Source organism: Homalodisca vitripennis, chromosome X (genome assembly GCF_021130785.1).
Source record: "Homalodisca vitripennis isolate AUS2020 chromosome X, UT_GWSS_2.1, whole genome shotgun sequence".
NCBI classification, from domain to species: domain Eukaryota; kingdom Metazoa; phylum Arthropoda; class Insecta; order Hemiptera; family Cicadellidae; genus Homalodisca; species Homalodisca vitripennis.
Window position 1 is genome coordinate 18,186,705 of NC_060215.1, and position 13,250 is coordinate 18,199,954.

Genomic DNA, 13,250 nt, shown 5'->3' on the forward strand with positions numbered 1-13,250 from the left:
AATTATTAAGTATAATATACTGTATATTATGATAGTAGTACACAAACTTTGTATATCTTTATCATCAGCAAACTCAACTGATTAAATGAATATTGGCAAAGACTTTCAATTAGCCCAGTTCCTCTAAAATAAATTGATACATTGATTTTTCAGCTACTCTCCCTCTGCCTTGTGCACAGTTCACTGAATCACAATGAGTAAATTACCTTGTGGTATTTTGCAAAATTGGTTGCAATATAATCCAATATGCTGCTCTGCTTCTCGAATTGGTTTCATTATAAAATGATCAATATGCCTGATGATGAATACAAAGAGGCTATTAAAGAACATAAATAGGAATTGGGAGTGCTGCAGTTGCATTTACAACTCTGAAATCAGTGGAGCCTAGTCCAGAATAACAGTATATGTGGTAGGAGGAGGTATACTCCAACCATAATCGTCAAATGTGTTTGAACTAGCCAAAAATAATTATTGAACTCTCACGAGGACAATTAATGAAATTCAGTTTGAAAAGAAAAACGGCTGAAACACATTACACATGTAGCCGAGAAGCGGAACCTAACATTTTTGAGGCTACAAAGGGAGATTGAAGCTCTGAAAAAAAGAGATTTTCTTTTATGAAGAAAACAATAGGACAAAAGATATAGAGATTGAACAACTCCAAACTGGAATGCTTAACTAGAAGTCAAGTAAATGTGGCTCTTCTAATGCAACTAATCAATGAAACAAATGATAAGAATTTAAATTTTTTTACTCAAGAATGTGGTAACAGTGTGAAACAAATAAGCACAAACCTTCGTAACAAAATTGAAGTGCTTTGAAAAAGAGAAATGTTTGTTAATGGGAATAACTATTTTTTTTTTTATTTCAAAATAGCCATATCCTCCTTCCAACCCTGAATTATGTAAATACAATCGATTTGATGGATGAAAATTTGAGCAAAATGTACTAAAGTAGATAACAGAAAATTATTTTTTAAAATATTGAATCCTCTTAAATTTCTAAACTGGCTCGCTTTAGAATAACTGAATAATTGTTAAGTTCATACCAAAAAAATCTACTACTGATACTCTAATTTTAGTTGTAACTTACAATTCTGAACAGTACAACTGGCTTTATTGGAGGTATCGGAATAAAAAGGGAAAATGCACAAACAGATATAAAACATCAGAAAAAACAACTTTGAGAGAAATTTGATTCATTCAAATCGTTATCCACCTGCTGATAGATTCTTCAGACACTTCAAGCCCCACCACCCCAGCCCAAAGGCCCGCACCCCCCTCCCCCCAGTGCACCTCGTGATCCAAGACCTGCAAAAACATGATTCAAGGCTGGTAATAAGCCAACCTTGAAGCCTAATAAGTAAAAACAACCAATGGTCCTAGAAACCATAAAGATAACAACTCGGTTGGGCTACCCAGTTTTGTGTTCTCAGCGATTCAATGCTGTAATATATTCATTTCCCAAATGCTGACCCCAGGGTTTAACAGAGGAATAAAAGGCCACAACAGTGCTCTGACAATAAAGGAAACCCACCCACCACCATATCCACCCCCCCTATCATTATATATATCATGATTCTCAAGTAACTCATTGGAACTGGCAACCTTCTCCTATATGTAGCCTGTGAGCACCCACCCCAATCATAATATATTATTATATCCAATGAGTCAAACGAACCCCCCCCCCTAGCCCCCCAGTGTGACTCACCACATCATTAAACGATTTGGCAACCTCAGCCTGTCTCACAGAATCCTCCCAGAGAAGACACCTCGCATGACTCCCCACTCTGTCATGAGGCCCACGGCACCCCTCAGACCCCCCCCCCCCATCAGCCCCCCCGCCTCACCAACGAGCCAGCCCACCCCAACCCACCCCCCCCCCCCCCCCCACCACCCTAGCCCACCCGCACCCCCCCCCCCCCCCCCCACCCCCGCGCCCCCCCCCAACCCGACCCCCCCCCCTCTACCCCCCCTGACGCCAAGGCACTTGTATTTACTTAACACAGCAAAAATAATGCTTCCCTAATCTCAACTTATGTTGTTTTGGTATAACAGTATAGTGAAGAGACGTTGAACATTCAACACACCAGTTGATCAAGAATAACCAATTCTAAATCATTCGATGGATTATGTCGTCAACATCTGGCTCTATTTTCCTAGACACATAATAAATACTTTACCTGTTGACACATGCTTGGCCAGGAGGATGGATATACACCTCCAAAACCGAAGAGGTGACTCACAGGTTTCTGGGGTAAGGTTCCCATGACCAAGGTGTATTTCTCTATTCAAAAAATCATAATTTACTGATAAAATATCAGGGACTAACCACCAAACTAAGGCAAGGTATAAATTGGAATAAGGTAAATGCAACCTCCTGGACCGAGGACAAACCATAATTATTATCAGAAAGGTCTGACTAGAAACCCGACTGCCACCAAAAAGAACCCCCCATACACCTGACACAAACTAAAAAATCAATCCGACACAGCAGATAAGGAGCAGACTGACATTCAGGCTGCCATCCCCCCCCCCCCCCTTTAAGGGTAATCCTCGCCACCCACACAACCACCACCCCCATCCCCCCCACCCCAAACCCCCAACCACATCCCCCCCCCACACCCCCCCTTTCCCCCTCCCCCCCCCCCCACTCCCCCCCCCCCCACCCCCCCCCCCCCCCCCCCCCCCCCACACGTCCACCCCCCCCAAACAAAGCAAGAAATCCCGTGACAGAGTTGATCCTGAATACAAAACTCTAAAAAAGATATATTGAAAATCTTTCACCAAACTATTGACAGACTTAAAACAAAATCGACTGCAGATTGAATCACTTTTTAAAAATCGAACAGCGGACATAGTTATTCTTACAGAGCATGGCTAAGCTTCTTCTGTAAGTGCAAAGGATGTTCGCCTTGATTGATTACTCACTTGTAGCTGTGTATTGCGGAAAAAAACCCATCTGAAAGGGAGAGGCACAGCTATTTACAAAACACCCACAAATTGGCCATTGACAGTGGAATGTCTCAAATATCAAGTCACTGCATTGAAACTTATGTTGGAAATGGCAAGGATAAAAATATCATAGTTAGAAAAAAAAAACATGGTACTGAATGTGATTGGGGTATACCGTTCTCCTTCTGCACCATTAGATGAGGCTTCACACAGTTGGCCAATTGCACTCGGGGACGTTCCCTTCGCATGAACTGTGGGATTCTGCATTCTTAGGGGACATCAATGACAATAGTACTTGTGCTAAACAAAAGGAATAGCACTGCGGTTGGTGAGTTACTTGCCTCACTTCATACATTTCAAGAGTTTCTTTGCCTCCAACAAGAGTAAAACTGCAAACCATTGCTACCTCAATCGATATGGTATGACAGACCTCGATGAAGACAAAGTTGATGTAAAAGTTTTACACAACATAATCTTAAGAACCATACTGGCCCAAATCTGTAGATTTAGACATATCGTGTGGAACAAGGGAAAAATACTCAGATAAACACTGTACAAGACATTTTTGGACAAGAATTTTCCTGTTGAACCTTAAAAGACTCCGTGATTTACAATCCTGGGAAAAAAGTTTATTCAGCACCTGACCCAGAGGAAGCCTACTCTACTTTTATTGGCATTTTCACAACTGCACTTGATGTCGCCTGTCCACTGAAGAAAACCCGAAACAAGAAAAGGAAACGCAACAACTGCGTGGTTAGCAATCCAGAGGCTGATAACTTAAGATCTATTTTCATTATAGCCCACAACAATTATTTGCTAACTGGAAAAGTAGAGGATAAAGTTAATGCATTTCAAAAGAAAAAGGCATATGATCTTAAGTTAAAAAACCTCAGGAAACAAGCAAATGAAGAGGCTATTGCCCAATCAGATAACAAAAGCAGGACGATCTGGAATATAATCAACAGTGAAAGGGCATCAAAAAGACATGTCTCAGATGTAATGTGGCAGTTAAACGTTGCAGATGAGACCATTGAGGATCTGGGAAAAATTGCAGAATATTTTAATGAGCATTTCATAAATGCTGCAGAGACGACCCTGTCCAACAACATCCCGATAAGGGCCCCTGCCACCCATAAACCAAAATTCCATGCAGCAACAACATTATTCGAATATCAACCTTCAACAATAGAAGAAGTACTTAAAATAATTGCATCACTCAAATCAAAAACATCTAGTGGAATTGATGGAATAAGCTCTAAAGTGCTGAAGTTCTGTAGAAGTGAAATCAGTCAACCTCTCGTCAATATTATCAACAAGTCGCTGACTCGAGGTGTCTTCCCAACAGAATTAAAAATTTCAAAAATCTATCCTTTATACAAGCAAGGAAGTAGAAAGGAATTAAAGAACTTCAGGCCCATCTCCTTAGTTCCCACAATACCGAAAATAATTGAAAAGGTAGTGCTTTCACGTCTCTTGCAACACCTTGAAACAAACAACCTCCTACCTCCAAGGCAACATGGCTTCATCTCAGGAAGATCAACTACGAGTGCCCTTATTGAACATCTTATGGACAATACGACTGATACATCTTATTGAACATCAAGATGGGAATACGGCTGCTGGTGTTTTCTTGGACCTGAGCAAGACTTTTGATAGCCTTGACCATGCAGTGCTTCTGTCCAAGATCAATTCCCTAGGTGTCGTAGGAATACCACTCAGGTGGTTTCAAAGTTATTTGCACGAAAGAAAGCAGATCGTTGAAATAAAAAAAGTTGTTGAGGGAAACTTGAAAAAATCTAAGCCAATGACTATGAGGAGAGGGGTTCCACAGGGGTCAGTGTTGGGACCTGTGTTATTTGTACTTTTCACTGGTGACCTGCCTGACTACTTGGGGAACCACTGTTACCCTGTCTCTTATACAGACGACACAGTTTTAATAAGCAACAGGAAGTCAGTTCCAGGACTAGAAATGAACACCATAAAATCTGTAAATATGGCTCAGGAATACTGCCTTAGGAACGATTTAATTTTCAACGCATCAAAAACAAAATGCCTTACTTTTGGTAAATATAATGATGAAGTTCATGCTCCACCCAACCTTGAAAGAGTACGAACCACAAAACACCTTGGGGTAGTGATCGATGACCGGTTGACTTGGAACTGCCACATAGACGGCTTATGCAAAAAACTCAGCTCAGCACTCTTTGTGCTAAAGAGGATAAAATCAATTGGTACACCTACTGCAACAAGAACCGCATACCATACTCTGTTTGAGACCCACATTCGTTATGGTATAGTACTGTGGGGTGGATCATCTGCAGGGAATATCCAGCGAGTGTTGGTTTTACAGAAGCGTGCAATACGAATCATGGCTGATCTAGACTTTCGAGATAGCTGCAAAGAGGCTTTCAAGACCTTGGGAATTCCTACAGTGATAACTCTGTACATTACTGAAGTGATTCTACACGCCTACACACCACGTCCCGAGAGGAATGGTGACATCCATGATTACAACACAAGGGGGGCCAATTACTTCAGTCTTCCCTTACATCACTCAGCTCTTTTTGCCAAGAAGCCGTCTTATGCTGGAGTGAAGGTTTATAATATGCTTCCGAAGAACTTCAAAACCAGCACACCGCAGGTTCTGAAGAAAAGACTTATTAAGTGGCTTGTTGGAAGGTCAATATATATTTGAAGAGTTCAAGAATATAACCAATGTAACTACGTAAATTATATGTGTATTTTGTAATTGTTATTTGGGTAAAACTGTTATCATGTTTTAAAGAAATAGCTACCTAAACTGTGTCAGTTGAACATGTTAATTTAGTTAGCAACTTTTATCTGAATTAGTAATATTTGACTATATGTCTTATCATATTTGACGCCATTTCTTTTCTTAATGAATACGAAAATAAAGCAATTGTCTATCGTCTATTGTCGATGTTTTGAGAAAATCACATCCTAATCAAAGGAGGACCAATTATTTTTGACTTCATAAGTTCTTGGAAGTGAAATTCTTTTAGAATTTCCCCGTTCTGTAAGAGATTCCCGGTCCGTTAAATTCCGGGTAGGGTGGACACCCTTTTCAAAATAAATAAAATTCTAAGAAACTGAGCTAAATAGGACTGGGAATACCTTGTATACAGAAATATTCAAATTACATGGAGATTGAACAAATCTTAATTAACAGTAAAAAAATCAAGATTAATTGATCAATACATCAAATAAATCACTGTATTACTTAGAATATAAATCGTAAAAAATATTAATACCAGCAAAACCATCTTCGGTTGATTTTTGCTATAAGCTCTTGCAACCTATCTCTGCTGCAAAGTTTTACTGCCGATGAGTTTTACGTGCCGGTGCTGAAGAAACATTTTGTCACAGGCTGTTCAATGTCATCTACTGCTTCCAAGAATTTCAAACCATCACATTGATACATTTTAGGAATGATTTAAACACTTTCTTCTTACTTTTTGGTGATGGTTAACGACTTTGACAACACCCTTGTCTGTCAATTCTGGTTTATATTCATTGTGAAGTAAGTAAACGTGACTTACTACCCGGCTGCAACTAATAAGAGAACGCGTTCTATACTGTTCGCAGTCGGCCAATACAACAATGCAAACGGTACAGTGAGGTGCCGTAATGTTCAAAAACGAACATGGTATCTTCAGCTTAATTTTGAACAATGCAAAATTTTAAAACAAATTAGCCTCGATTAATCCAGTGTCTTAGATAACCAAACTTCTACTGTATAAGAGTTCTGTAATTAATTTCTTTTATAAAGTTTATATTCGTCTTGATGTGATAAAAACTCAGTTTACCAAGATTTTCAACTAAAATGTTACAGAAGTACTTTTAAGATAATCCTGTGTTATCAAAACTGAAAATATTCTGTTATTGAGCAGATTTTAGCATTGCAATTTAAGCTATTGGGTTCCACTAAATGAGGGCTGTTCAAAAAGTATCGGACCTTCTGTCATTGGGTCAGTACATTCGATTTTAATCGTGGATTTGAAAATGAGAAGAGTGTCCGATAAATTTGTTCCAAACTTGCTGACAATGAAGCATAAACAACTTCGCTTTGAAATTGCATAAAACATGCTGGACAGTGCAAACAGTAACCCTGACTTCCTGAACACAGTGTTCACTGGTGATGAATCCTAGATTTATAGATATGTCCTGGGTACCAAGATGCAATCATCGCAGAGGAAGCACACATCTCCAAGACCAAAAAAAAGCTCAGCAATTTGGTCCAGCGGAGTGGTGCATCATGAGTACACACCATATGTCCAAACCATCACAAAAGATACTATCCTGAGGTTCTTCGTTACCTATGTGATACTGTGCGGCGCAAAAAACCAAATCTATGAGCAACAAAAACTTGGCAGCTCCATCACGACAATGCACATGCCCACTCTGCACATCTAATTTAGAGTTTTCTCGCTAAAAAAACAAAACACCTCTGGTTCGCCAAGCTCCGTATTCCCATGACATGGCTCCCTGCGACTTCTGGCTATTTCCTAAGCTGAAAATGTCCCTGAAAGGGACTCGATTTCAAGAAAGAGAAGATATTAAACAGAATTCCAAAAGATGCTTTCCAGAAATGTTTTGAACAGTGGCAGAAGTGCTGGGAGAAGTGTGTTTATCACCAAGGAGACTACTTTGAAGGGGATTAGAAGTTTGTAGCTCTAGTTCAATGATGCACTTTTAATTACTAAAGGCCGATACTTTTTGAACAGCCCTCGTACATAATTCAATTTCACAATTTAAACAAACGTACAGTTTGGTGTAATGTACACATCTGCTTCTTCACTACTGATTTACTATATTACGGAACTTTTACAACAAGTAATCAGTACCAGGTAAATTAAATTCATGAATGTTTAATTATAACCAAACGTTGAACGCATAACAACCATTAAACCTGAAAAAAAAAAAAAAAACAAAAGGAAGAATCGTAAAAAATCACAACTACTTTGTAAAAACATATTTTTATTGTTAACAAATATATATATTATAAAATACTGTGTTGCATTCAACAAGTAAAATGTATAGCAGAAATAATTCAACTAATAAATTTAACCATTATTGAAAGAGATCATAAATGATTTATTTAGATCTTGTAGAGGATTTGATCTAAGACAATACTGAGTAGAATGCTCTTGACAACATTGTTTTATATGATTGGAGAATGTCTCAATAGGAACAAATAATTACATTACAATGGACATTCACAAGAGACTGTACTCATTAAAATATTGTATAGTTTTTATAAGATTCTTAATTTTATTCTTAATGTGTTTGAAAAACCATATAATTTTGAGAATAACAACCAAAAAAACATCAAAATCATACAACATATTCATCTTAATTGTATACATAAGCAATAATACACTGTTAAATTACTGGGAAATAATTAAGTTGAGGAACACCCATTAGTAATTTCCATTAATTGCAATAACAGTCAAACTACAACTTCATACTTAATCAGAGAACGTTCTATAAAACTGAAGGGTCTCTATAAAATAGGCTCAATGTATTAATTTATTATTCGCTATTATTTATGTCTGCCTATTAATGAATAATGTTAATTTTAAAGCTATTATTATAGAGTTAATTTACTTTAATTTATTTAAGCTTTAAGTACACTCTTGGACAAAAGTTTCATACCATCCTAATAATTTAAATCATATTGTAAATAATGTAGCTTCTCTAGATGGACATCAGCGTTTCTGGAAAAGACGGGGTGAGAGATTACCTAAGCGTGTTTCTTGTCTAGGATACCCTTTAGTGGGGATTTAGTTACGTTTTAGGGTAGTATTAGTTTGACACGCGCACACAGCTCGTAGCATTTCCTACACCAGCTTTAAATGCACAGAGATATGTCGCAAACATACTAGAAGAAGAACTTGTATTTTCATTTGCTGGTCCTCACTTCAAACTGATGCATGGAAATGCTGCAGGAGTCCGAGACTATCTGAGGGAGGTTGGTATAGACATGATTGAGTAGCCATCAGAGTTCGGAAACATGTTGGGCACTTTGAATAAAAAACCAACCTAGGTGCAACAAACTACAGTGGTTGAAGAGCAACAGAGACACTGATAAATAGACTGAAAATGTAAACCAGATCATCTTCAAAATCTGTATTCCTACTTAAACCTGATTTATCTTAGTTAACCTATTTGTTGTATTAATTTTCTGAATGTAATAAAATAGCATTTGTAATTTATTTCTGTCCATTTTTATTTACTAAGTACAAAATACAAGAGAAAGATTCATAGTAACCTTATTTGATAAATCTGTAATAAACTTTATATATATATATATATATATATATATATATATATATATATATATATAAAATGATAGTGGTGCAAAACTTGTCCAGGAGTATATTATTAAATTAATTTTCTAGGATGAGTTCATGAAAGTTTATACTCAATCTACATATCTAATGTTTATTTATGAATAATAAAACCAAGCTCCGTAAAACACAGGACAAACAATACACCAAATCTTATAGTATTGGTACAGATTATATAACATGTGAACTAAAAATATTTTACTGTGGAGATTCAAAAGTAAATAATTAAGTCCACCTTTACTATTTTATGTATTATTTGACTTTCTTTAAAGGAGGCTTTGTTCAGCAGTCTTAAATAAATTAATGTTAGTTATAACAAGGTAAAGTATTGGAAATGGGCAAGAAAAAACTATTTTTGGCTATTAGTTTTCTCTAGATTTATGCACCCTGCTAGAAATTTTCACTCTTCTACAAAGAAATGCAATGACGGAATATCAAAAGAGTTTTAGTGTCATCAACCTATATAGCAACCTGTAATGACTAAAAATTGGCAGTTTGTGTATTTATGTGAATCTAGTATCCAAAGAAGAAAGATATCACCACCCTTACAGCACATTTAAACAACCAACATCTAATAAATTAAATTGTACACAATTCTAATATAAATTAGACTGCACATTAACAATAAATATATACATATGTAACACTCAAATATTTGCACAACATAAAATTCAAAAAAGCTAATTCAGATTTGGTTTCAAGGTCTATCTATTTATATCTATTCAACTGATTCCTAATACAGTACGAATGGTCCTATCAATATTTCTTTTAGAAACTGAAAAAGCAAATACTCACAAATTCCTTAGAAGTCTTTCAAACTTCATATTGAAGTTGTTTAGCAAATTCTGATCACTCCTGGAAATCTTTTACCTCATTGATTGCTATAAACCAAAAAAATTTGGAAGAAATAGTGCACAAGTAAATATGATAATGTAACTTCAAATTTATCAACCACCTAAAGTTTTTTATCATTATTGCTACAGACTTGTTGAACTGCAAGCTCTTCTGGTTTTCAACGAGTTATTGTATACCTCCCTCAGTTTAGTAATCATGTTACCCTTGAACAATAAATTTATGTACCCTCCAACATACTTTCTTTAATTAGGCATGGAGTTTGATGATGAAAAGAAAAACAAACAAAGATCTCAAAACCTTCTGCTTAGATCTTTTGAAGAAAACAAAAATAGTCTGCTGTTGTAGCAAACATTTGGAGTAAAAATCATAGATTTTTTATATCACTGGACGATGGCAATGTCCAGAAAAAATCCTGTTTCCTTCACAATCCTTCCATCGTCAAAAACAAACTCCAAACAAAGAATTTTGAGTGAGGTAATTTTCCTAAAAATTGGGTTTCTAAGGCATATGCACATTAGCCAACCAATTCCAAAAATTTTTGTTGAGGTATTTTGTTGGCATTGAATTGATTTTGAGTTTTCTCAAGATCTATGAAACAATAAATTAATTCTGATGCCGCACATCAATTTTGTGGGTCAATCAATCAAAATAGATGGAAATAAACAGGCCTAGAGCCCAAATCTGAAACGTACTTTTTGTGTTTGTGTAATTATGTGACTTTACTTAGTGACAGTGAACTAACAAAATAAACTTATAAGGTAAACAGCACAATACCACAAGTTCTCAAGTGCTAAGATTATACACAGAGCTACTCAACTTCTTGATCAACAAATAATTTGTGACATGTGTCAATTTATACAGTCCTTCATGGGTTGTAACACAACCTCATTATTCTGTCCTCCTAAGCCAAAAGGGATAAATACCGAAATTCTAGCAGTATGGTAATGAATATTTTCTTGCAATTTTATATGGCACATACTTACTATTTTAACGTACAATAGTGTGATGGCTAATCAAATAGTCAATGAGGATCAATACACAAAATAGTAAATTTGTGCATGTGCAATAAAACATTGTAGAATCGTTTCATGACCAATTATGGGAATTTCACAATAAATCTTTTAGGCTAAGAAGACAGAATAAGGATACATTGTTTTTGTTACACATTTCTCTATACTTTAACACACGGATATTTAAATTGCGCTATAAAATATGTCTTCATGATTAAAAAAAAGGACTAACAAGTGTTAAAAATTCTTTCAAGTCTTACAACTACAAGTAAGTATATAACGTTTTCCTCAAAACCGTTGTATTAAATTATGCTCCTTAGCCTCTACCTACAAAATTAAAAAAATTATCGCTAAGATAATAACATTAATTTCATAATGAAAGAAAAATTATGAAATTAATGTTCTTTGAGGGTTGGTAGTAAATAACGTCACTTGAAGCCATTTTCAAAATAAGAATAGAGAAACAGTTCAAAACTATAAACAGACATGCCAGTGGAATTTAAAATAAAAGATCAAAATACAAAAAAAAACATCTATGTGGTTTTTTTAACAACTCTTAGGATTATGACTATACCATGAACACCAGTATTTTTCACAGATAAATAAATAGAAGGGGGCACCTAAATGCTTTTACCAGAATGGATTCTAATTTGAGTTCATAATTTGGATACATGACCATAATATAACAATGATGAATTAATTTTGTAAAACCAGAATCAGTTTGTCTATCCATTAGGTCAATTGGAGATTAAATTTATTGAATAAGATGAATCAACAACGGTCTTTAAAATTCCAATGCTTTTCAAACAAGAATGACTTTTTATAAATGTAATCCTTTACACTTTTCAAAGAAGACACAAATTCAGTTAAACAAATTTTGCAATTCATATTTGTGGACAAGGATTCTTTTAAAAGTAAAGAACATATTTGTGAGGTAAAAGTTTATCTATTTCCAGATTCCAGAATGTTTGTAAACATAACTATGGATATAAACTGCTTATGAAATTTCCCATACAGCATTTGTAATGGTTTTGAAAAAACAATATTATGATGGATACTTTTAATTACAATTAAAATTTATTACCCGTAAATTTATTTGCAATTGAAATTTGAATAGACATCTGGTCTTACAGGGAATTTAAGTTGAAAAGGCAGAAGTTAAAGAATAATTTATGACTGGGTCAGGAATGTATGCTACATACGAGTGTTCCTTTTTTTAGGTTACATACAACCACAAGAACATCAAATTAGTGATCTAAAAGCTAATAAGATAAACCCGAACTGCATTGTTGTACAGTGGGACATAGATAATTTTAATTAAATGTACAAATCAGAATCGTGAATAGTTCAATTCTTCCAACACAATCCCTTCTCACTATATCTTTGTTTAGCAATCAATGTTGCAACACGTCTGTCAAAGTGAATGCTTAAAAACTCTGTCAAAGAGTGCGTAATGATTTTCTCATTGGATAACAACTTACATTTTGTGTATTTTTTGTAATAATATATTAGTACAGATTAAAAATGCAGTGCATAAAGCACATAAGTTTATAACAATAAGATTTTTGATGATAAATATCAAGGAGTTAAAACGTCTCGTTTCAGTTACTTTAAAAAAACTTTTGTAATTTTAATTTATGGATAATTCAATTTTATCCACACATCTCTTGAGGCTTGTACTACAAATGTTCCACTGTATAACATTTTGAACTGTTCTTGAATTTGAATGAAGTAATAACAAATACCATATAGGCCTAATAACACAATATCATTAAGATCCATAATTTTATGAAATATCACCAAAGTCTCCTTATTTCAGAGCAAATTATTTAAAATTTTGTGTAAGCACATGATTTGTTTCTACAATTCACTTACTCACACATATATATGGTATGTATACTCTGCATTCTCTATGAAACAGAAAGAGGGAATCGTAACCGGTGCTCAAAAGCTTTACAGCCGGGTACTGCTACTGAAATCCATATTTGAATGCTAAATTGGCTATTCTTCATTTGAATACTAGTTACACAGTTACTTTTACCTGTAATATATTAGGATTA